We start from the raw sequence: 22,709 nt of genomic DNA on the forward strand, positions 1-22,709 counted from the left end.
ATCACAAGTTTTTCTTGACTCTCAAACTAGCATTCTTAACTAACAAGAACTCTGAAGAATTAGGAACTGGTTTTATTCTGCAATTCTAGAAAAGAAATCTGAGAGCTGAGAAAATCTCTAGGTTCAATTCCTACTACTGTGAAGTCAGTCCAAACAGGAGCGCTTGACAAAACCAGTAATTATATAGAAGTCATAGATGGCAAACTGCATGTTAATGTAACTCTAAATTGCAATGTCTGAATGCTCAAAAGTCTGCTACAAATATAAACACAGCAGAATCAACAACTGCCTCAAGTTCCCCAAGTACACTGTGATCACTTAATGCTATCACCTACCAAATCTACCCTTATGAAACACTTCCTTCCACCCTGAGTTTCATCACCTGCCTTCTCATTTCCTGAATAAACAGTCCACATGCAGAGCAAGCTGTTTCCTCTATTTCTGTATTGCTGTTTTCAGAAGAGAAAAAAAATATCAAATACCAAACCACCAAAAAAACCAGGAAAGCTGAAATGTTTAAGAACGGGACTTGAAAACATCTCTCATCTGGGAAAAACCTGGCATAGTCCATAGATACCTCAGCTATCTTTTGAGAGAATTAGATGGCAATGGAGCCAAGGAAAGCATAACAAACTTCTGAATACCCACTGCAACTTCAATAATTACTACCTTAAACTGGGTTCCACAAACAAACTAGTCCTGAAAAAAATGAAGGAGTACAGAAAATATGGTCAGTCACATACAGGTACTAAATCCCAACATTCTCTCTAAAAGCTCAAGCTCCTAGGGTTCTGGAGCCCTTTGCCATTGAAATATGCTTCAAAGCTCCCAAACTTATCCAGGTCTTCATGATAAGGAACCTGCAAGACTGTTCCCATGACTTATATGAGTTGCTGGTCTTAATGGTAAAATGTCTATTTCTTCACTTAAAGGTTACCTGCAGTATCATACACTTCACCTCCACGAGCCATTTTTACCTAGGGCTCAGCCTAACTTTGGAGCATAAAAATAAGAGAGGCAATAAACCATTGATTTTGTTCATTTAAGAGAGAACCCATGAAGCTTCATAAAATATTCAGATGATTTTTTTTTTGTTTGTTTCCTTGTGAAGTAGGCAAAGAAGATTTATTCAAACCTTACAACACCAAATCTAGCATTGTATTTTTACATACTTTTTTTTGTTACTTTGCTGCAGTACTAACCAGCAGAATAACTAAGTGGGCATCATACACGACCATACAATGCTAAACTGGCCAATGACAGTCTTGATTTTGAAGAAAAAAAGATGGACTACAACTAAGTAGTTAGAGACATGGCAAATCATATTCCTTTCAGAACCCCACCTTCTGATTTTCTTCCACATCTGTACAGTTACTAATAATAGTCTCTCACATGGTACTCTGTCTTTCTCATCTCCCATTTTGGCAGCTGTATGAAGAGGCAGTGTGACACACTCAGCTGGAAGGGATTAGGAGATAACCAGTCCTCCACACCTGGTCCTTACCACCTCTTTCCCCGCTGTTGCCAAGGTTTTGAGGTTTTTCTGAACTGCCTGTGGACCTGTCTGTGCAGGTGCTCCCCAACCTTCTTCTGTCAAGAGGAATCCCCACTATTGCAAAAATTATTTTAAACAGACACCCACAAAATGTGAACCATTTAAACTGGGCTAGGTCATGGGACTTCTGCAGGCCTGGCACCACAGGGGTGAGGAACAGCTGAGGGACACCACTCACCTGCACTCCAAGCAGAACAGCCTGGGTAAGCACACACAGTGTTACAGCTACAGACTCCCCCAACACCAACTGCAAACTACTTCAGGAAATGGAGGAAATCATGCCAAGGCAAAAGGAAAAGCAATGTTGTTGTTAAGAGTTTTTTTTTTTTTTTATGAAAAAGTAAGATGAGTCAGCAGAGATGTTTCCACAGACAAGATGGATAGGTGGCAGAACAAATCCTTCTGATGCTGATGCCAAAATGGAATCAGTTGCCCTCCTGCAAGAGCAAATAGACCTGGTTGTCTTCTGCATGGAACTTTCCAAAACAAAACACAAGGCTATGAAAAACACAAGACTATTTAAAGAATATCAGAATTCATTCATTGTGCAGAAAAAGCCTCAATAAGAGGATCTTAAAAGTCTACTTTAGTACATCAAATGATGTATCTAAACATTTTAGTTATAATGAGATCATTGATACAGAAATATTTTAAGTCTCATCTGCAGGTCAAGAATACAATCTACTCCATAAGGAATGAAGTTTCAGAAAGCTATTCTGAGAGTATTTATAAATGATTACAAGTAATCATACTATTACAGATCAATGAATTATTAACTGCTAGATAAGCTAATGTGACTAGGTGAATGCTTCTTACCTACCATGCAAATGAAGTAAAAACATGAGCTTAAACTACCATAGTTTCTGTATCTCAGAGCCTGCAGTGATTTTGCTTGGCCAACCAGGCACCAACACACAGACAGCTCACTGCCACATCAGGTGCTATTGCAGCCGACTTCCCAAACGAATCCATACGATTTTCCATGAAATGAATAATATACCTCCAAAACTGAGCCAGTGCAAAGACCAATTTTCTAATGGCAATTCTACTAGGTTTTAGTCCTTCCTTCGCACTATGTATTTTGTCACCACTGAGAACTGAAAGGAATGCCCAACCTATTTTCAAGGGTGAAAGAGACCTTAGGACCTTTTTTAAATTCTTATACTTATTGAAAGGACACCCTGGCAGATCTTCCAAAGACCTACCAGTACAGAACCACTTTTCTGTATGCCAGTGGCTGTTTCAGCAAAGTAAGAACTGAGATCACCTCTAAAATGAGCCTCATGAATACACTTCACATGAACTCAGTTAAGAGAGTAACTGCAATCCTAATTTCTGCTCTAACCTGAAATAAATAAAATAGAAAAATCATTTCAAGTTCCAAGAATAAAAATGAAAAAAGTCTTAACCCAGACAAACAAGTTTCAGTTGAGCTGTGTTGGCTGTAATACAGTTACATTGTGTGAGAGGTTTCTAAAAAATGGGCTTTCTGCATGTATTTCAAACAGGAACCTTATGTTTATTCTCATGTACAATTTAATTTTCTTATTTTAGCAGCAGTGTCTCTTCTTCATAATAGAACAGCTGATGACATAATAAATGGCCTTTATTTCTTTTGGCAAGTGCTAAAAGGTAGTTTATACAAGTTCAAGATACAGGATATCTGTACAAGAATTTAAGAACAAAAGGTCAGAGTAGCCTACTGCAATAGGAAAAACCCTAGAAATCCTAACTTAAAGCAGCAGCAGGTTCAAACAGGCAGCAATAGTATCTGGTTTACACATCATGGTTTATTAAAAAGCTTTAGAAAGTCTAATTTAGATTTCCATTGGTTATGCCAAGTTTGGTTTTTTTCACTCTAACACTAAAGTAAAACGAGCTGATGAACCCAACTTTACTTTTAAGCTATCAGTGCTGTCCTACCTGATCACAATTCAGGATTTTTCAGAGGTTTTTTGGTAGGCTTGGTTTTTCATTTGTTTGTTTATGGTTTGTGAGGTTTTGGGGGGAATTCTAGGGAGGAAAGTTGGCGGTTTTTTGGGAGGCTTTTCACTGTTGTTCTGTGAGGGTTTTTTAAATACATGAGAAAAATATTACAAATAGACTTCATACAGGCTTAACAAGAACTAGTGCTTTTATCACCAAACATCCAAGCTTGTCTTCTGAAACCACTGAGTAACTGCTGATCAGCTTTGATTTGGAACTGCTGCAACAATCTTGCATAGCTTTTACTTTAATAGGACAAACCAATAATACTTAAACAATATATTTACAGGAACTGTACAATATTATTCCATTGCAGACTTGGCAAGTGACCTAACAACAATAAAGCTCTTGTTTACCTACCCATTTCTATGTAACAAATTACAAGCTCATGTGTGACATTTCTTTGGGCAATAAGAAGCACCTGGCCTGCCACAACAAACAGCTGTGGACAAATCACAAGCATCATCAAGTGACAACTTATCTGCAATTCACAGCCCTCAGAAATCAGGTCAATATCGCTGCCTAATGTAAGGCCACTGCTCACACTATTTGCAACAAACAAGCAACTTATATAAAAATTATTTTTGACAGAGATGAAAAAAGAGGTCAAGCCTTTCAAACATTACAGCCAGCCCTCAAGAACAGAAATTAAACATATTTATTCGCCAAACTATCCCATTTCTGAAGAGCAGAATGCTTTTTGTTCCCAGTACTGCAAGGAGACACCAAGACTTTTTATAGCAAGAACCACATATTATGAGGGTACTTTTAGTGTTCTGCTTCAGGGACCAATATAGATGATTCTATTTTTTCTGCTTCAATCAGTTGAGAACGTGTCACAGTTGGGATAAAGGGTTCTGTTCCTTGACAACCAGGGAGTGGTGATAAGCACAGACAGGAAAACAAAGTCTTGACACTTCCTTGGAAGTTCTTTGAAATGCTTCAGAGAAGAAAACAAAGAGAGAAAAAAATTACATCCTAAGGAAAGCATTATTCTGTTCAAGGCTGAACAAATATTTAATGGACAAGCAACCTGCTCCTGCTCTTCCACCCAGTCTACTCAAGTATTGGGAATTCTCTTTCCCCTAAAATGGTTTAATGGGGCCATCAGATAGCTTGAGTACCTGATTTAAAGTGAATACAATCCTCTCAGCTGTGCAATCCCATAGGACTGCATGATAGGAAATTTGAATCCTGCTTCCTCACCATCCTCTATCCAGCCCCTCAATAATCAGCAAGTTAGAGGACGTAGTTAAGGGGCAAGAGCCATCACATAGTTCAGGAATGCAAAAGACAGACACAAATGCTGGGAAGGAAGGATGCAATACCTGTAAGCTCAAACAAATTCAATTGCTATTTTGATGATAAATAAGGGAAAGAATAGTTCCAAGAGGGAATGTATTTTTTTTTTAAAGATGTAAAATGCCTTTCACAGCATTACGACATTCCAATACTATCCCCCAAACTGACAAGAGTTATCAGTTAACAGCATTTCATAAATTATTTTAATATTTAAAATCACACACAACACCAAGATAACACAAGCTTAACGACCGAGATAATATTAGCATAAAGCAATTCAATACCTTGTATCTCTGCCAAGGCAGTTAACTACACCTCTATGTATAATGTTACACATTTTATTCCCTTGAAGGCAGCTTACAGTGTATTTCCAAGTCTAATGTGTAGGAAAAGAACTAAGCACTAATTTCCACGCTTCACAAAGTAAATGGAGCCAGGCAGCAATAGCTCAGAAGCTGTAACTGGACAAAAATGCATGTCCCAATCTACCCAGAGCATAGAAGTGCGCTCCTGGGGCACCTTCCCTCTCTCTCACGCACTGCACTGAGATGTCAGAAGAAAGAAAAGTGTCGGTACCCATTTAGACTCCCAGCAGCGGCAGCTGTAAGAGTAAGTGCCAGCACATGCTTCCAACCACGTGCAATGCTAAAAGGGGTGAGTGGAGGAATCTTGTGTCCAGCACTTTCAATCAATTACTAACTATCCAAAAACAGCTGATACAAACCAGTCAACCTCAGAACGTACAGTGTAGCTACAACTAGAGTCTTTAACTTTTAAAAAGCATGATTTGTCCAAGAAATCTTATAAAGAACATGTAGGAGAGTGAAAATTTACTCATTTGGGTTTTTTTTTTTCCAAAATTGCAAAGCTAAGGCCCAAGTAAAACTGATTTTAATGACAGCAACAAGCATGCAGAGCCTCTAATCTAAAAACCAGCTTGGCATACATAATCTTTCACATGAGAAAGGATTTCATTCCTTCATTTTGTAGCCCTCAAGAGAATTCAGAGAAGGATCAGCATCTCTTTTTGATGATCACAACCTGAGAAAGCATACCATATGCCAGTAGTTCTTAATACAGCGGCACTTTTTACTCTTCCATGACGGCTTCTAAAAAGTCTGTGAAATTCACAACTTCAGCTTTTTTCATATCCAAATTGTCTGCAACAGACATGCAATATGAAATTAAGGCTTGTAACTCTAGGAGTGCTATTAACTGAATAAAATTCCAGCTTAAAAGTGAATAGCCAGCTAGATATTTCAAAGCCATTTATAAGCACCAAACTGTAAACTGAGACACCAACCAAAGCCACCTAACCAAGACAAGCACACAAACATTCCAGTTACAGCATGAAGTAATAAGCAATTACACCCCAAGAGAAAAGCACTATGCCAACACTTCACATGCAGTGAGAATTGACTGTTCCCAAATGTTGATAAGTATAATTAACCTTCTAACCCTGTCCCATGGCCTGAATTCATCTTGAAAACCAATTAAAATGCTAAGCAGTCTTTCTACTTTGGGACTGGAGAATAGCATTCAATTAAAAAAAAAAAACTACCAAAATATAGCACAATTGTCTCCTTAGCCACCTTCAAGGATCTGTTAGCTGTAAATAAATCACATTTTAACAAGAACTGAAAAATTCTTCAATTTTTCATAAAGATCCTGAAACATTTAAGGTCTATGAAGGCAAAACTGAAGGTTTAACAGAAAAAATAGCCACAGAGAAGAAAGATCAAGATGATCTAGGTGGGCTATGATGTATGATTTTGCCTTTTCATGCTATCTTTAACAACAGATATTAATTGTACAATACAGTTACTATTCAAAGAGCTTAACTTCTCTTTCTCTCATTCAGTCTTTTAGATTGCCTGCTGACAAGGAAATCTTATAATTTATGTCACCCAACCTGCTTTTTTTATGTCTGCCATTTTGAAATTAGCAGAACAACTAGACAGGCAGAAGGAGCTAGAATTCTCATTTTTCTTTCTAACTTCTTCTTTCCTACATCATGGATATTTCCTCTTACAAAAAAAAAAATTCATGCCTACTTGCTATGAAATTTAGGTGCATGTGACTCTGTGATGATCACGTTTCTTCTCATAACTTTACTTCAACAGAAGAAAAAGCAGGTAAAGTGATTTTCTAGTGAATCTGAGCTGATGAGCACCATTTTATAGTTACTACTCAGTTTTAACACCAAATTTTTGTTTCCAGTGATATATTCCAGCGTTATATTTTAGTATAACTTCATTCACTGTTGGAGTTCAGAGTGGCATTAATTACTTTTTCTTCCCAATTTTTAGAATTTATTTTTAAATATACACAAAATATCTGCTTATCAGGCATCTGTTCCAGTATTTCAACAAGCTTAAATTAGCTCTTCATTTTGAAAACAGGTCCTTTATGAAGTGGCAGAAAGTCAGAATCATCTCCATGTCACATTTCATGCCTTATAATTTCCAAGGAGCTCTCTCGATGCTGTTCAGTTACCCTTGACAGTGCTGTAGATGGCAGTATTTCACAGAGCTCACCGCCCTGCCCTAACCTGCAGCTAAGGACTGCCATACAGGGAATACACTCTAAGAGTGCTTCAAGAATCTTCAGGCATTTCCACAACAGACCACACACGGTAAGGAAGTACACAAACTGCTTTAATTTGAAAAGCAACCTTCTCAGATGCCTAAAGAAATGTACCATAATGCCAGTCAAACAAAAATTTTAAGTTACTGCAGGTGCGATCATCCTTCAAACAGAGATCCACAATAAACTGCTCCCATGTATGGGATTTCAGCACACTCAGACATTTTGTTTCAGATTACCAGAAGAAAAATCAAGTTTTCCATAGTAACCTTATATTTCTGACTACAAAGTGCTGTTCTAGTGCAGGTGTACATCTGGATTGTGTGGACTTTCACTTTACTTGAAATTGAGGCACTTTTAGAAAGTAATTACCTGCACAGAAAACATCTCAATTTCATGCTAAAATATAGGTCTAGTCTGTCAGCAACACATTTTCCATGCAGAACCCCCCAAAAGCAGTCACTTCTGTCTGAAAGCTGGCTGTTCACATCATGGCATGCAGGGCATGAGCTTCACAGGAATGAATTACCACTCACTCCGGGAAAACATAAGTTACATGAATCCAAGTATATATATTGCTTTGACTTCCAATTCCCTCTCTTCCTAAAATTTTATCAGGAGTTGAAAAAAGCAAAGTATGCTATATCCTATTGCTACAACTCTTATGTCTTCTGCCCCACATGCCAGAAGCAGACTGAAGGGCAAACTGCAAATCCCATACCACCATCATGGTTTCTACCCATTTCATTATGGGTAGAAAAATAACTCCATCACTAGCAAGTCAGCAGCTTTAGGAACCAGCTCAACAGCAATTCCAATGCTCCCCCAGATAAAATCCATCTCCTAGCTGACAGCCTCATTATGCATCTCAAGCAAAGTACATAACACCAGCTCCCAGGACACTGAGCATGCCAGCTTGTCTTTGTAATGCTCACAAATCACAATCCATAGGAGGCTAGCATTTCTATTCCTTATAAGGAAGGACAGCCGGCTGAAGATCAAAACTACTGTCTTTGCTACTCAGCAAAACACTTGCTGGGAACTAGAAGATGCATGAGACACCAGAAACAGTGATGATGAAGGAGGAACAGAAACCAAGACACCTATGTCATCCTCATTAAGTCAGGAAAAAAAGTCCAAGGCTGTCATGGACAGCAGACTGATACCACTGCATTCCACCAGAGTAGCAGCAGTAGGGCTCCTACAAGTGCTGGTCAGAGCAAACAAACTTATGCTGATAACAACCTCCCTGGACTCAGTATTGGGAGGAGTGGAGTGTTACTAATTTTGCTTTATAGCTTATGCTTGCAGTAATTTGTTTGAGGAGGGAGGAGACATTGACATGGGCACCTGAACTGCAGCTTCTCCCACACTGTTACAATAGCGTGATCTTTGCAAGGTAAGCAGCAAAGTCTGTCATGCATGGGATTCAAGTAGAGACATTTAAAATTTCACAACTGCAAAGTATTCATGCACCATGCAAGCTTTCATCAGTGAACACCTGTATTTTTCTCCAGAGAAAGTAAAGCAAAGCACAGGAACACAGAAGAATGCTGCTAGGTTTCTGAATTGCTAAGACAGGCAGGAGAGCAGCAAAGAAGAAAAAACAAATATGCTGCTATATGTTTAAATGAAAGGAGAGAGGTGTGTGAGGCTAAAGATACAACTTTTATGGACATAGAATAAAGCTGGGATGGAGAAAAGATGTTGAGAAGAGTCAGACAATTATAACCAAAGCAGTTAATGATACTGGGCCATCACCTAAAAGAGGACTACAGCAAGACAAATATGGAGATAAATGTATTTTTTTTTAATCATAGAACAAATTTCAAGCAAACATGACCCTGCAACAGGATGGCAACTACGGCTGCCAGAGCTCAAGTTGGCTTTTGTTCAGTACTAATGGCAGTACTTGTGTCACAAGAAGACCAGAGATGCTAAGCAGAGTTGGAAAATTGTACCTATTATACCTGTGAGTGCTGATAAAAAAGCCTCACCCTTTCTTCTCCCTTGCCACTCAACTCTTGGGACCCTTGACACTGGAGAAGGGAGTGAGGATTCAGTGAGAGCTTTCAGACTGAAAGGTAAAACCCTGATAACATATGCACACCTTCCTTCACTCAGGTCCTTTTCTAAGACTTCCCATGAAACTTGTTTAGCAATTACTTTTCGCTCCTCCACAATTTCCCCTGCCTGGGCTGCCCTGCTGCAGAACACGCTGTGCAGATTGCAGGTGGTCAGCTATAGCAAGTTACAAGTCATTAAAATACCATCTGCTCCCTGACAAAAACAACAACAAGAAATGAAAAAACACCAAAAATCCTCCACATCCCTTTCTTCCTTCCCTCCGCCCAAAAGGTGACAGGCAGAGGTGCAAAATCAAACACCATCTCTATGAAGGCACTAAACTACATTCAGAAAATTATTCTATGAGCCAAGAGCTTGCTTCCACAACATTTCCCCCAACACCTTAAAGCCAAATGAATCACAACAGATGCTGCTCATTTGGCAAGAAAGACAACCCAAGCTTCTTAAAATCTGCATTTGTAAGACAGAAATATCTGCTAAGCAAGCAGTTTATGTTTTAATCACTTACAAAAAACTAACAGTCAAAAAAACCCTACCAAGCCATACCACCAGAAAAATACCAAACTGTTTAAGTGAAAATGTTAGCTAACACTGGAAACTAACGCATTTTTTTTAAGCCAACAGAAATGTCTACAAAATGCCTACAATGAATCACAGTTGAAATTTACATGCAATACCCCAGACGTGTTTCAGCGATCACTTTTGAACACTATACATTGAAATCAACACCAGTTCTCTCTCTCTCTAATTTCCTTTTCCTGGACTGCCAGCACAAATGCTTTTTTACATATTAAATTCACAGAAGATCGACTGCCAGACAATATTCCACATACTGAATTAAAAGGAAAAACAAATTAAAACTCATTGTCTTTAGTTCTTAAGAACAATACACAGTGAAGTTACACTTAACACTGTTTCCTTAAAATACAACAACCCTTAGCTTACTGAAATTTAAAATTAAACCCAAAAGAGCCAGCAGTTTGAGAAGCCCGAGCCCCCTGCTGCTACACAGTAATACCAAGTGTCCATGTTGTTACAGAAAAACGACAGGTTTCTTCTTCCACAAGCAGACTAAGCCATATAATTTTTCTGCTGGATCTTTATCAGCCTGATGCATAATACACCGTTGCAAGTTCTGATGAAGAAGACAGGAAGATATGATTTTTAACTGTTCTCAGCATGAGAAATGTCATGCTGGTAAGTATTTCAGATGCATAATGAATTCCTGTACCTGTAATAAGAGGAAGGAGTAGTCCACAAATTATTATCCAGAATAATTAAGGAACCGATTTCAGAAATAAATCCATGTAAGGAAACAATGAAAACGCAGGAAGACAAGCAAAGCTACATCTGCAATATATTTGTCAGAGATTCCTACTGGCAAATATTTAATCTATACAGGATGTAATGATAAATAATTTCTTTTTTTGAATGAAAGCCTGCAGGTGATACTTTGAAGTATTCACAGAATAGAGCAACTGAAACAGTACAGCTCAATGTTGACTTTTGCCTTATCCTGCTCATGCCTCAATTCCATCTATGCTGCTAATATGGCAATTAATAAGATGGAGGTTATTTACATTAAGAGATAACAAGTCCTGTTCATAAGTAGGTTATATTTACAAAAACAATCTATCAATCACAGAGGAAAATTGCTTAAGATAAGCAAAAACCCCCAGTTTTCTTCATTTCATAAAGAAGGATGAAATACAATTCTATAATTGGTAAAATAAACAGATAAAATCTGTATTGAAGTTCTTTTCTGGTCAATTATTAACAAAAAAATAAATATTTATACTCAATGAATGGTACAGCATGCAGTCATCAATTTGTTACGCTTGAAAAATCACCACCACGTACCAGATATTTAATCTTCTTTTTGACATAAATCAAGCTCTGTTTAGGAATAAGGTAGAAATCAACAATAAGATATAGAAGGAAACTTTTTAACTCTACTGAAGACAAATATTTATATATAAATATATATATATGGCTGTTTATAAGGCAAAAAAAGAGGGAAAGTCCAAAGCTTGTTTGAATTCAACAAAGTCTGTGAACACCAAAGTAGCACAACTTGTAATTTGATCTGACAGGGACCAGAGCAGAGGTCTTTTACAAATTTAAAAAGAAAGCAAAGCAAAACCACCAAAACCCCTGCCCTCTCAGACCACAGGCCTCATTTCCTTACACCAGTTCTTAGTTTAGTTGAGAAGAAAGTATGTTTCCCTGCTCCAAGCTGACAGCCAAACAGAGCTGATGACACTGAAAAAAACCTAATTATTGAGCTTCAAAGAAAAATATTCTTGTTAGTGCATAGAGAGGAATATTGAGCGGTGTTCTTTGAAGCACTGACAGTAAGTGGGTATAGTTAATATTTAATTAAAGTAGCTGCCATGGTACAGATCCATCTGTACACTCAGGTTTATTTCTCGCCAGTTTCTCCTTCACTTTATAGGGCAGCTCATTGCTCACCACGTTCTACCTTGATTAGAACCTATAAGCCTTCTGCTCAGTGCTCCTTGGCCTTAGCAGACTTTTTTTAATCAAAGGAGAACAAATCTCATGAAGGAAGGACATTTATGCTTGTTGATGATTTCACAATTGTGTCTTAAAAATTCTGCTTGTGCTCAGTAATTTTGTGTGCTATTTAAATCTATGGAATTGTCATTTCAGTGGGGGAAATGCTTTCTGCTTGCCAGTATCACGGGCCTCAAATCCATGCTTTCCTCTGATGACTTTCTTTCCCAGGTATTTTAATGTAGCTGTTTGCATTAAGGTTTATCCTGACCATTTTCAAGGCAGAACAGGTTTGTAACAGTTAACTACAATCCCGTTTGCAAGCTAGAATCAAGGTACCATTTTTAAAAACAGCAAGCAGTAAATCTTTATAGGTAGCTTAGTGTGGGGTCCTTAATTCTGTGTACAAAACAAGATCCAAATGTTAGCTTATTGGCTTTTCTGCACAATCAAAGAGTGTATTTTAATTACTGATGAGAAATTACAGAATTGTGATTTCAGCAGAGGAAATATGTATTGTAACAAAAATCTTCCAGCCTCTAAGAGATCATAACAGACAGCCCAGAAAGACCCTTAGTGTTAGAATTGTAACTTTTTATGTATTGTGCAGATTCAATTTAGATTTTTTTAAGGCACTAATTGAAGCAGAGATACCTTCAAAGTCTGCAATTTCCATCATACAGATAAGCAAACTTGCTTGGCTTACCTATACCAAAAACTTCCTTTTTTTTCTAAAGGAATTTGCAAATAAAATGAAGGACTGCAGGTCACAGCTGTTGTGTTAGGCTGAAGACCTAGCTGGGAGCCCTGCACTGAGAATTGCCAGCTCACAGTTTACAGGAGCTTATCTCCTTCTAATGTATTGCTAGGACACTCTTACCTATGCAAATATATACATGCACACATGCAAATTATCTTCTACAGGTTCAGCAAGTCCTTGCAGCAAAGCAGATTCTACATAGGCCCTGTATCACATCCAGACAGCACACACCACTGTCTAAGTAACACGGGCAAACACATCACTTAAGGAAAAAAAAAATAAACCCTTCTGCAGCTAGTAGTCCTCCACAGTGTCTGATCCACCTGGAGAGAATATAAGGGTATTGTCATGCCCTCTTCTAAAACTGATCTCCTGAAAAACAGTTAAAGCCACAGTCAGTCAGATGGTGCCTAGAGCTACAAGAAATCAGACAGAAAATTCCCTTCAGCCCTTTAATAGTGATCTTTGTAGGAGACCAAGGCAGCAGACAGATGGTAAGTATCCAGTGAAATTGGAACAGCTAATATAGTTGGAACTGCAGATGAAGTAGACAGGCCATATCTCACACGGAAAAGCAGCAATCCCAGATGTCTTTTCTTCAATAAAGCTAACAGAAGGAGGCCCTCACCATCCTACTAACAGACAAAAATAGAAGAGAAGCAAAAAGGCCACCTCAACATTGGCAGAGCAGCTGCTATTAGGCTAGGAAAGTGATGCAAGTGGTCTTCACTCACAAAAGATAGTACTCCATTAGTAATGGGCACATGGCATCCACTTTAAGTATTTTAGACATCAGCTACAAAAGCATGGCCAGATGTTCAGTCACACCAAATTAATCCTATCTGCTACTTAAGGTAACAATTTTAGCTTTCTTCAATCCTCCTCCTTTCCCTCTACTGCACATTACCATAACTTTAGCAATATTGCCTGAATTGGAAAAGTATATTATCAGGGACAAAAATCAGAAGCCAATTCAGCATTGTAAGGCTCCCCCATAAGAAATGGAAAGAGGACAGCAGCAAATTTCTTATTCAGAGAATCAATCACAATCAGCCATCTAGAGAGCTGGAAAATATGCAAGTCTAAAACCTAATATAGATATGGAAATTTCTCTTTGTAGACCTTGTACTTTGGCTGTCCCATACAAGACCCAAATGACTTCTCCTGTTGCGGAGACCTCTCTTTTTGTCTCCCAAAGTGGAAAGAGGGCATTAAGAATAGGGAGCATTACGAGAAGAGAGCACGTTTGCATTATCTTCTGCCGCAGCATAGTCAGTTACTCAACTGTACAGTCATATTAGCAATATTTAACATGTTTTGCAAAATCATATTGTCTGGCATACTACACCCAGAATAAATGGGTGGTGGCTGTGTAGTACACATAACAAATCCACTGAGATGAGTCAAAGCCAAGTTTTCCCTCCATTTGGCCCAGGTTTACAGTGCAGGCTATTAAGTTTAGCTGGTGAGCATCTCCCTGTACTAATACTGTTCAGAAGGAGAACAAGCTATTAGAAACGATGAATTGACACTGAGCTGATACCAATTTGTGGCCCAAGTCTACAGAACTTTTTCTTTGCAATTTTTCTTCCAATCACACTAGCTGTTATTTGACATCTTCAACAAATATTTTTAAAGATTTTTTTGTATTTAACTCTGTATCTAGACAAACCTTGTTTCCTCTAGACTGGGATTAAATATATTTGTAATTACTCAAACACTCCTTGCTAAAAGAAGCAATAGCTCCTTAGAATGGTCTTTAGGGGCAATTTAAGTGTCACTTCCAAGTCTTGTCATTTTCATCTTGTTAATGTTTCAACTCAGACCCACTCCTCCATTTCTGGAACTGGTATACTAGAACACTTAACACTTCCTTTAGGTACCAACCTGATGTCTTTGGCTACTTTATTCCATATTTATGCATGGACTATGTATTAATAAAATCATCATGTTCCAAGTACTTAAAATATATATATTTTTTAAAGTTACTCCATCTTCTTCATAAAAGAATCCAGTAATCTTGAGTGTCCAATCGTCCCTCAAAAAGTACAGCAGCTTCCAAGATGTGGAAAAACAACAACATTAGCATTAGTCATATTAGAGTTTTCAACTTCTACCAAAAAAATTAAATTATACATCCATCTATTTGTGGAAAAAGAGCACTTGGTTGACTTCACAGGTACTCTTCACCTGAAAACGACCAAGGCCTGAAACAAAGCAGTTCCAGGGGTTCGCACCATCTCTGCCCAGCACCACTCCTACAATTTACATCTAATTTAGCTCCCAGTTGTAACTCTATGGAGCCAGTGTTCAGTACAGCGCAGAACTGCAGTTTCACGTTCAGCAGCCATGGTGTGGGTGGGTGGTAAGAAGTTGTCACGACTGACATGTTCTACACAGGAAGCACAAAGATTATCTGTGCCTGTCTACAAAGCAGGAGATGCACCAATGGTAGACTACCTAAGAACAAATACATGCCTCAATCAAGAAGATGAGCTGCCTCATTAACATATGAAATGGAAAATTCCATATGGAACCTCTCCACGTATGAGGGAGAAGAAAAAGCTAAGTGGTACACTCTTAAAAGTCATGCCCAAGTAACACAGACTGCATTATATGATTGCCATAGTATCTCTGTTTAGACCAAACATTTTCCTTGCATTATGTAATCAATTGCACTACTCTAAATGGAGATCTGAACTGGCTCAGTTCCGTTCAGAGACACAAATACACTTGTTCTCGTGATTGCCTTCCACTGGAAAAAGTACTGAAAGAAATATCACAACAGCTCTGATTACATCAAAAGCCTTCTAACAGAGCTCTTATTCGACAAAGGTAAAGTCATGCACGGAAAGAGACTGAGACTGGTAACCTTCTACAGCCATGTTAAATATTTGTTTTAGTATTTGTTATGTATTGTGAGTTTCAGACTGAAACCCTAGCATGTTTCAGTCCTTCTCTCAGACTAGCTCTCCAGTGAGGAACAACAGGAAACCCTGGCACAGTATGGTGCTGCTGTATGTGAGTCCCAGAGCTGAGAAACAACGAACGGCAGTTTCTGCAGACCCACTGCTTTAAAGCCTAAACAATATCCTAGCTATCTCTTCCGTGCTAAAGAACAATAATGCAGCACAAAGGTTCACAAGCTGTGCCAAAACCTCCATTGCAAATAAACCGCCTCCTCTTCTCCCAGTAGCACCCGCATCCCACTACATAAAGAACAAACCCGCCAGCCTGCTCCTCTCCACCACCCATCCCTACGCACGTTGCAGGGCTCTCAGGCAGCCACCTCTGAGACGAGACTGGAAGCAACAGCTTGCACAGGGAGTGGCACACTTGAGATTTATTCTGAAAGCTTCATGTGCCCGTGAACAGTATGTTTCCCTAACTCCAGTCATACACTCTGCAGCATTTTTATGCCCTGCAGAAACAAATCACGATATGGCCTGCTTTAAAGAAAAAACAGCGACTCATAAGCAGCTATTTACATCAGAATTACATATGCAAGAATAAAGAAAAAATATGCTATTAAATATGCTATTTAGCAGTGGAAAGAGTTTATATCTGTCACCATACCAAGTGATCTTTTCTACTACACTGCAACCAGACCAGGGAAAACTGTTTCGAGTTTCTCAACTCAGTGCCATTTAAGAAGTATCTATTCACATATTTACAGCACTAACATAATAATTTTTAAAACCTGCAAAGATTGCAAGACCATAAAATATGAATATATTAACTAAAAAATTAGGTCAGTGCAATATTGAAACAAATGCCATCCATCTTTTACCTTTCACTTTGCCCATAAAGGATGCTTTTTACTACCATGTCTTAGAAGTAATTACAAAGAAATCCACATGAAACTTCAAGTAAATGAACTTGCTGTGTACCTGGCCAAGTGTTTCATGAATCTTAATGCATCACATTTCAGCTTTAGAATACAGGTGGGAATCTTTTATAATTCATGAACTTGACACCAACTAAATCTATAATTTACTTTCACAAATCTTGTATCAACAGTATGGCTCTCTTTTTAAGTATTACCATCCAGTTGTAAGTAATAAATTGTCTTAACTCTCCAAATCATCTGTAACAAATACAACATCTAAAGAACATTTCTGAGGAAAAATATGCCAATCACTGAGATGCAGCCCTCTTAGGTAGTTAGAAAGAGACCTACTGTACAGCCAGACAAAGCCAGGTTTGGAATGATGCTTCTGCTACTTGAAGAATCACATAAACCATTCATTGGTGTTAATAATTACTTTGCGGTGAAATGAGAGGTGAAAAGTATTATTTAATTTATTAAATCTTGGGAAGGCTTAGGAATAAATAAATAATACCCAAACCACAGTCAAGGACCCAACTTTGTTTACTAGACTACCTGCTTAAAGACTATCAGCTTTAAACATATGAATTCTAAAAAATCCCACTTACTTTCTCATGTGTAATTCCTTAAATATCTAAAACTGCCAACCAAAAAAGTCTCTCTACAATACACATTTCCCTAAGTTAAGCAAGAACACTCAATAAAATAAATTATTTTTTCACATTTAAATGACCAGTATTATACCTGCACTTACAAGTCCAAGCCTATTTAAAAGAAACTCACTGGTATTTTGAAATAACCTTCAAAATACCATGGCCTCCATTTGCAGGCAAGAAAAAGATAACTCTGGAAGGAAACATGCTGGTTTTCCTTATCTGAACTCAATAGTCACATTAACAGCTTCTGTAGTACTGCAACACAAACACTGGGTGACAGGATTAATGCACTGGCAAATGGCTGAACATACAGATAGCATATGAACTAGCTCAAGCTTGGATGCAATGAGGACTCTTTCAAATGGATAAATGAATGGTTAAATGGAAAAAAAAAAAGAAAAGGAAGATCAGATACACACATTCCCATATGGTGTCAAAGTCACTGTAACCTTAAGAACTTCTTGAGAGACAGATGTAGCATTTTCAGTGGATGAATGATAAGTGCTGTAGCCTGTGCTGAGGGAACAAGCTGAGATAAAACCTCGCATCCACAATTAAGAGTGTGAAGAAAATTAGGTTTATTTATTCCTCTCCTAGCACCAGAAGTCCAAGCTATTTCCTCAAAGTGAAAATCTTACTTCCCAAATGCCTCCTACCATCTGTCAAACAGTTTTAGCTGTTCTCAAGAAGCTTCTTATGCTACTATACACATTACATCTGCAACAGATTTCCTTCTTGTAGAGTACAGATGGGATTAAACACTGTTTTATAACAAATATAGCAAAATACTGCTCCAGATTTCAACTGTGTACAATCCAGAACCAGTTACTCTGAATAAAACACTTTTAACATATCTGATACTAATCAGTGGCCTATTATGAGCACTGTTTCCCAAACTTCACTTGCTGCATTTATAGAATTCAACACTCTATACAGGCCTTCCTTTTAAAAGCCAATGTCTGCCATCCCAACATCAAGCTGCACCATGGTCTGAAATTACCAAAATGAGACAAATCACCAGAAAAGCATGCAATTTGCTGTTTCCACAAGATGGATAGTATCCATCATTTCCACAATATGTTTTAAGACAAAGCTACACAGAGCTGCTTCTACTGCATCTAAACTGATGGGAGTTTCTTAGGCAGAGAAACTACCTCCTTCATCAGAAGCTAATTTATAAAAACATACCCAAATCAATGGAGATTCTTTAAGTCCAAGATCCAAATTAATCCATAAGGAAGCAACGATAGATCTCCTCTACTAGTTATCAATACCATGAAGTATTTTTCAAAGTAAATAACTCATTTTTTCTAGGTTTTTGGTTACTAGGCCTTCTAGCACTAGAAAACTTATGCAAGTCACACTTGTCTCAATATTTGTTCACACATTCTCAAGAGAAGCAAGAGCCTTACAAAGCCCTTCATGTTGCTCCAGCTTTAAACTCAGAGCATGATTCTCCACTTTGTATTAGTGGGAGAGGTGTAGGCAGCAGATGGAAGGAAGGGAACTATTTACCAGCTGAAGCTAAACACAGAGGATATCAACTTTACCCAAAAGACAGGAGAACAGCAAAATAATCACTCAAGCAAAATTCAGAGACAGTCCTCTAAAATGAATCAAGGCATTGGGAAAAACATTTTTTGTCAGATTTTTTGCTGAGCTGGTTTTTTTCAAACAAAACAAATGTCCAAGATTATGCCCATCATTTCTTCTGTCTTAAACAAGATTTACTTCTGAACTGTATTATCATCAACCACCTGTTCTAATAGAAGGTCATTATAACTGCTGTTTAACAAACCAGAAAAAGATTAATTAATTCAACATCATTATGACCACATCAGAATACTGAGAGGAAGTGAAAAAGAAAACTACACAGTAAATGCAGTTCGCTCAGGAAATCATCTAAAGAATGATTTCACAGTTAGAAGCAGTATTTTTAACTTCCACACCAATTCACCAAAACAGCCTAGGCAACGAACTACACTGCTTCACCCTTCCTGTGAAAACAGTGACTATACAAACACCTCCCTCAGAAAGCTTTCTGCCACTGCTCCTCCGCTTCCCAACTGTACATCTGCCGTAGAAGCAAGATCCTCATTAACAGCATAGTCTCTCATGAAACACAATTTACCTGACCAAGATGTTCACATCACAGTTCAGAGAATAGGATCAGCAATGTCTGTGTTTATGCTACTTTAATTACATTGCATAGACTGGAGAAAAACCCACACGTGTTGTGAGTAAGACTGCTGTTTTCTACAGCTATCACTATTTCCTCACTGAAGGTATTATTTTTTGTTTTCCCTCATAATTCTATGTTTTGTTGAACAATAAAAACTGTTCTTCAGTGTTTAGTCATAAATTTGAGTAATGTAGAGTTTGATGCATGTTCATTAAAAAGAAACTCACAGAACTAAAACAAACCACATTGCTTGGTCCATCTCCAACAAATTTACTTTCTGTTCGGAAGCAGAAGACCAAGAGACTGAGAGACAAGTTGTCTGTCAGACAGCCTAAAGCAAGAGGAATTACACAGCACAGGAAGGGAGAAGGGAGAAAAGGCCCTTAGAAAACTCTGCTGCATGCTTCAGGAAACAGAATGTGGGAAATGCAGTGGGGAGGGAGGTGGTAAGGCAGTAATCAGTGAAGAGATGAAAGCCTAATAATTGACTCAACACAGTTCATTAAAACTTGGCTGAGTGCTCTATGCAAAGATTTACTGGACAGAGAGGAGGCTGGAACACAACTTCACAGAATACAAAGTATGCATAGTTCCTTTACTAGGTAGTTGCACAAGCATTTATTTGAAAGTGTAACAGCAGACCAGACAAAAGAAAATGGGTAAATGCCGCATTGGCTCAGACCCTTCTCGATCACGTCAACAGAATTTAAGAAAAGGCCATCAAAAATGAGCCATCTTCAATAAACTTCCCTTCCCCCCAAATTATTTCCCTTTCATTTCTGCATCTTATTTCTCTTTGGAGCAAAACCTGAGATAATGCAACAAGCACTATTAAAAGGACAGGACCATTGAAGTCTGACTTTCTGTCCCAGTTCAGTTCCCCATAAAAAGTGTATGAATCCAACATTGTTTCCTGCAACATCAGAAAATTCCTCCTTCTATCGTAAAAGTTAACAAACATCAACAAGCAATTATAGAACAGAATGTGAGGTACTCTGGGGGTTTACACATGCAGCAGAGATATCAGCTAGACAGACTTTACTAAAAAATAATTTTTTAACTAATTTGACAAATCAACATGTTTAAAACGAGTTCTTTTCCCTGACCCATGATTAAAGTAGAAAAAGGATTATGTTTTGCTAGGTCTAAACTACATCAGCCTCAAAATATTTGGTTTACTTACAACATGATTTTTAGAGTCTCTTCCAAACTAAATGATTCTCAGATCTTCACAACTCTAGAATTAATAAAAAAAAAAACAAAAACAACAAAAAAAAAAAAAAAACAACAACAACAAAAAAAAACCCAAACAGGAGCCAAAGGGTCCACAAGTGACCACAATCACACATCTCTTTTTTTTCCCCAACTAGTTTCAATTCTGAAGTAGACACATGAAATCAGCATCTGGAAAGGAAGGTTCTACAGCCAGGTTTTGGAAAGTTGTATAATCACAAAACAAATTACTTCAAAGCTCAGGAGTTTTGACTAAAAACTACTCCTTAGCTAAAACAACAAATTACCTCAGAAGTTTGCAGGGAATTAGAAAACAAAACAGCACACAGAAAATTTCACCAGTCCCTTCTACAGTTACTTGATAGCCAACAATGCAACTATGTTCTTCTCATATTTTCCGCATCATTGAAAACCAGAACTGTATCAACTCTAAACTCTCACTCAAAGGACCTGACAAAGACAAGTGGGAAGCCCTGCTCTTTACACAGTTGTGTTGCTGCCCATTATGCACACTGTAGACTAACAACTCGGTACTGACTCCTGTCTTTTCCAAACTTCAAAACTGAGGTTGACAATTAACGAGCATTAGCAGGGTCCCGACTGCACTAGTACTTAGTGAGATCAAATAGATTTCTATTTCCTGTGATTAAGTTGAAATGATTGAAGTTATGAAAGCTGTCAGATGAAAATCAACTCTTTTTAAAGGGTATCCTGATCTCAGTCCCAAGAACTCTATTTTGGACAGAGGCAGCACAAAACACCTTAGAAACAGCGACACGCTGAATTGATAGCTTTCCTCCTTTCAGGAGACGAATTCAACAGCGCACTGCTATAACCCACAATTTGTGAACACCACTATTTCAAACATCTGTGTGAACCTCATCTGAACGATCACCGCGTTCGTTGAGCAGAACGCCCTTGGAGCCCAGGCTCTTTAGGAAGCGAGCCATTTGCAAGGCCTGCTAATAGAGATGGAGAAGCGCGGCTGGCAGCGCGGCGGGACTGGGCACAGTAACTAGGTTTCGCTCCCCAGGGCACGGCTGCAGCGCAAGCTTATTTTCCCAGTGCGAGGGGAAGGAGGTTACCGGCAGTCACAGCAGCTACATTTTAACTGCATTTAACGCGACCGGTTTCAACGGCGGCGGGCGGGCCCGGGGAGCGCGCACGGCATTGGCAACAGCCGGCCCGGGGCGGCGGAGCCCCCGGCCGCGGTGCCCGGCTCCGCGGGGCCGTGCTGGCGGCCCAGCACCGCACCGTGCTGCCGCAGCCCGCTCAGCCTCGCCCGCGCGACCCAGCCCGGCCGGCGCCCAGCGACACCCACCGGGCCCGCAGCTACCGGAGACTCCCGGCGGCTCCCAGCAACTCCCTCCCGCCCGGCAGCCGGGGGAGGTGGGACGCAAGGCAGCGCGCGGCGCCGGCGGGGACCCGGGTGGCACCGTGGCACACGCCCCCCGCCTCCCGTCCGCAGCCGCGATCGCTGCGGCGCTGCCCCGGAGCCGCCGCTACCCTCACCTCTGCCCGCAGCAGGTCCGGCGGGAGGCGCGGAGGGGCGCCCGGCCGCCGCCCGGGCCCCCTCCCCTGCCGTCCCCTGCAGGCGCGGGCTGCGCTGCCCCGCGCGGCACGGAGCGCTCCCGCTGCCCCGCTCCCGCTGCTGCCGCCGCGGCCCCGCCCGGTCGCCGCCTGATCCGCTCATCCGCCGCGGCGGGAGGCGCGCGCGCAGGCGCGGGAGGCGGTGGCGGCCCCGCCCCCTCGGGGCTGCGCGTGGGCGGGCGCGGTGTGAGGGGGCCCGCGGTGTGAGGAGGGGGCCCGCGGTGTGAGGGGGCCGCAGGCCCGGGGATGGGCCCGGCAGCCGCCAAAAGAAATCCCGTCTGTGCCGAGCTGGCCCTGCCGTTGGGAACCGCGACCCGCGCAGGATGCGGGGAAAGCACGGGCTCGGGCGGCACGCCGGCGCTGTAACATCACCCAGCCTGGTGTTACGGGATAACTTAGGCAGCAGAAAATAGTAACAGTGGGAA

General features: G+C 39.9%; 1 protein-coding gene across 1 annotated transcript in view; it reads right to left on the minus strand.

The window, feature by feature from the left end:
• OSBPL8 (oxysterol binding protein like 8) overlaps positions 1-22,351 on the minus strand; it is an 83,627-nt gene extending 61,276 nt beyond the window's left edge. The window contains exon 1 of the mRNA XM_084206902.1: positions 22,207-22,351. The gene's annotated coding sequence lies outside the window, so the exon portion shown is untranslated. The remainder of the gene's footprint in view (positions 1-22,206) is intronic.
• Positions 22,352-22,709: the final 358 nt, after the last annotated feature.

The sequence above is a fragment of the Fringilla coelebs genome (genome assembly GCF_963513975.1).
Source record: "Fringilla coelebs genome assembly, chromosome: 5".
Classification (NCBI taxonomy): Eukaryota; Metazoa; Chordata; class Aves; order Passeriformes; family Fringillidae; genus Fringilla; species Fringilla coelebs.